Raw genomic sequence first — 4,104 nt, 5'->3', positions numbered from 1 at the left:
AACTATTTATGTTAGCAAAGCTACAAAGCTGGTTGTATGATTTTGAAGGCCTTTTCATATAAGAATATACAATTAATATACAGCAAATAAAAAAATTGTAAAATGTTTACAAAAATCAAAACTACACAATAAACAAGGTAATATTTTTAAAACATATATGATGCTAGCAAAAACAACTTCTTATAAAAAATTATCAATTTTTATATTGTGCCCACTCCTTTTTCTTGCATTGTTGAGCTTTATTTGCAACTTTATGTGAAATATTACATTATCTATGCTCCTAACCATGTATAATTTATTTTTTATTGAACAAATTTTACATAAAAGAACATATAAAAGCCAGTTGCCTCAATCTCAATCTTATTAATTATTTTGTTTTAAATTGCCACACATTTGTTGAGCCTGTTATTCAATGTGTTTGTATTCTGGGCTAGCACTACATATTTATATAATATGTATTATATATTCATAGTTTAAGATGGTTGTAACATTTCACTACTTCATGTAAACTTGTGTTGAAATACTCTTGAATGCACAAAACTATCACATTAGCTTATAAGTCTATAAATCATATGTGTTACCATATCATAAATTTGTGTTTGTAATGTTTTTTGAAAGTTATATAACTTTACATCAAATTACACAATGATTGTAATAATACTTGTCATTGTATATCTAAATAACATGTTATACACATGAAATAGGAATGATATTATCATTGGATGGATAAGAAAAGATTTGGAATTGTAAAGGTGTCGACTGATATGAAAGAATTATTTATTGTTACTAGTCATTAAAACATTTTGTTAAATTTTTTAATTTCTTATAGTAATGTTAGATATTAAATATCTTGTGATTGAATTGGAACATAGAGGCGGGTATTTCAAATCTTAATTATTCTTTCAATTTCTTCTCTGTAATCTAGTCAAACAATAATAAAACTATAGACAGGAAAAAATTATCATGGAAAATGTAACTATCGAGTTTCTTCCCCGGTTCTTCTCAATAGAATAAATGTTTCGAACCTGGCAGTAGTGTAGGTATAAATACATGTTTAAATGTGTGTTATATCAATGTCTTGACTTTTCGAAGGTACTAAGCAAAACCCTTCTAAAGAAACAATTCAATGTTCAATGTTTTATTGCAATATTTAAAAATATTATTAATGAAATGAATATTGATCTAGTCAAACATATATAGTCTACTTACATAGGTTAAGCAATATGCCAAATGATCTCATATGTTTTTAATATTATTGCATATCTAAACTATTGTTAACTATGATAATCAATTAGTGAAGTAAGAAAATATATTTCGCTTTTGATGTTGTACAATCATTGTTTTTTTAGAACCCAACCATTTTATAATTACTACCCGCTACTCCAAAAATTATGGACAGTTATAAAATGTTTTTAATCAATTATATTGAAACGTAAATAAATGTATAAAAAACGATTTATTAAATGCAAATAAATAATTTCTCAACTGACTTCCCAGGATTTCTAAAATATTTTTAGACATCTATTATTGGCATTGAAGTCTTTAAAGATAGTCATTTTATTTTCTTAGATCTGCTGATCCTGGAGTGTTGTTCATTATCACACTAAACGGGTGTTTCCCATTGTGGGACTCATGCCTCTGTACATCTCTGTACAATATTAATGGTGTTAGTAGCAAATTTAATTATGCGAGCCACATAATATTCCAGGAGGAGACAAAATCTAATCTAATAAAACTACATTTAAATTTTAGGTAAATGAGTGTTTGGCAACGTGGGATTCAACCTTATCGCTTTAATAAAGAAATTATATAGCATTCCCTCCACAAGACCAAAAATTTTCTCTCATAAAATAGTACAAGGGTAGAGGCTCTGAGAAAGTAATGGTGATTTTCATGGGTAAATTTGTTGTAATAATCAATTTTCCTCCGGGTATAATTAATAAATAGCTGGACTAAATGCAACCCTTCATGTAGAAAAAAATTCGTCAGCTTCTAATTGAAAGTTTTACTGTTAACCCTTCTCTGCATGATTTTTACTATTTTTTTTAAATAAATCAGGGTGATGTAATTAATGCTCTAGATTAAAGGAAAAATATTAAAAAAAATCCTAGTGTTAATAAAAATTTGTATTATGTAAAAAACAATATGATGGAAATTTACATCATCATGCATTTTCACATATTTAACCCGGTACTAAATAAATAAAAAAATATTGTTTACTTAGTCTTCTTTATTCTTAATGATAATTCAAAAAACAATAATTATTTTATTTAAGCACCATTTGACGCCACATTTATTACACGAAATTGTGGAATAGCCTTTACATTTGGGAAATTTGCACCAGGGTGACCCACCTACTTTTGGTCAATGTTCAGCACCATCTTTTCTTATGTCTTTTGGAGGTGATGGAGCTGGAGAACCTTTTCTTTTTTTTATTGTAATTCTTCTTCTAGTACACTGGTACTAGGACGCCCTCTTTTAGCTATTTTGTTGGTTCCTTTGTTGCATAGCACAAAGGACAATTCATTTCTGAATTGGCCCATTTTAAGCAGACTCTTTTTAGGTTCACCACTTTCTTGAGCATTTTTTTTTAAACAATCCAAGAGTTTATAATAGCAAGATCAAATAGATGAAAAAATACGCAAATACCACTTTTTAGACCCCATTTTTATATGATTTCTGCCCCAAAAAGCTATCCATGAGATCTACTCCTCCCATATGTTTATTGTATTCTTGGACAATAAACGGACAAGTAATATTAGTATGTGATATGATCATACTGGTATGATCTTGTGCTAGGAAATTTGATTACTGGCATGTATAATAATATACCAAAGAACTTATACAAATCATATTCTGTAAATGATATAGATGAACTGGGATTACTCTGCTTTTTTATATAAATTTGTCTCCTTTACTAATGTTTTGATAAAATCTTCAGTCATAAAATGGTTAAAACATTGATATGGAGTTTCTAGGTGTGATAGACCACCTGAAGCAGCAGAACTCCCCAAGAAAGTAATTTTATCTGTGTCATACACCAGATTCCTTTTTTTCCAAATCAAGCTTCTTTTGTCAAATGGAAAACTGGATGAAGACTGCAAATTAGGCGAAGTTGATGTGTGAGAGGGTTCTTGATCGTCGGGTTCTACAAGAGGAGGTTCAATGTCAGCAGTTTCATCCATGTTATGTAGTCTATGGACATCATTATTATCCGTGACTATAAGCAATACAAGAGATGTGAATCACTGCCTAATTGTAATATTATTTATCCAATACCCTGCCAAGCCAACCCAACTTTAAGACATGCATAACATGGTGTCAGAAGTTTATCTACGTCCCACAACATAGTCAGCCAACTTAGTTCAAGAATTAAGTCATCAACAGTCGTCGCACGTTGTAATCCAAAATGTCGGATTCTATACTTCAGCCTACACGGGCTCCTAACACCCCTTCAGCAACATTCAGTCTAAACGTCAATTCTCCTAATATGCCTCAGGCTTGGAAGAATTTCGCCATGGCCTTATTCTGCCAAAATTTACATGACTGCGAATAACCTCGACAACGAGCCAGATACAAGAAAAGTCGCCATTTTGTTGAACACAATAGGCACAGACGCCCTGCAAATTTTTTACTCCTTCGATATCGACATGGCTAATATCACATGCGAAGACTTAATTCTTCGATTTGAGACTTATTTTCTACCAAAAGTGAACATTTCTATGGAACGTCACAAGCTTTTTAATTGAAAACAAGGGCCCCACGAAGACATAGAATCATACGCAACTGACTTAAAGAACATTAGTTTGCAATGTAATCTCGGTTCAATGTGTGACGATCTTCTAAAAGATATTTTTTCATGGAACCTAAACTCCAGTTGCGCGTACATAAAAGAGAAAATTCTACTGGAGAGGCCGAAAACTTTTGAAGAAACGGTTTCACTTGCTAAGGTGATTAGAAACACTAAAATTGACGCGAAGTGCATCTCAAATGAGCAAGTAGAAGAGCAAGTAAATGCAGTGCAAAAACGACAATTCAAACAAGGACCAACTATACACCCTCCAGTCAGCAAGTCAAATTCAAGGCTGCAGGAGAATCGGAATC

The sequence above is a fragment of the Battus philenor genome, unplaced genomic scaffold, assembly GCF_028537555.1.
Source record: "Battus philenor isolate CCGP_79_NKW_IND1 unplaced genomic scaffold, ilBatPhil1.0.hap1 SCAF_34, whole genome shotgun sequence".
NCBI classification, from domain to species: domain Eukaryota; kingdom Metazoa; phylum Arthropoda; class Insecta; order Lepidoptera; family Papilionidae; genus Battus; species Battus philenor.
This window is presented reverse-complemented; position numbering follows the sequence as displayed.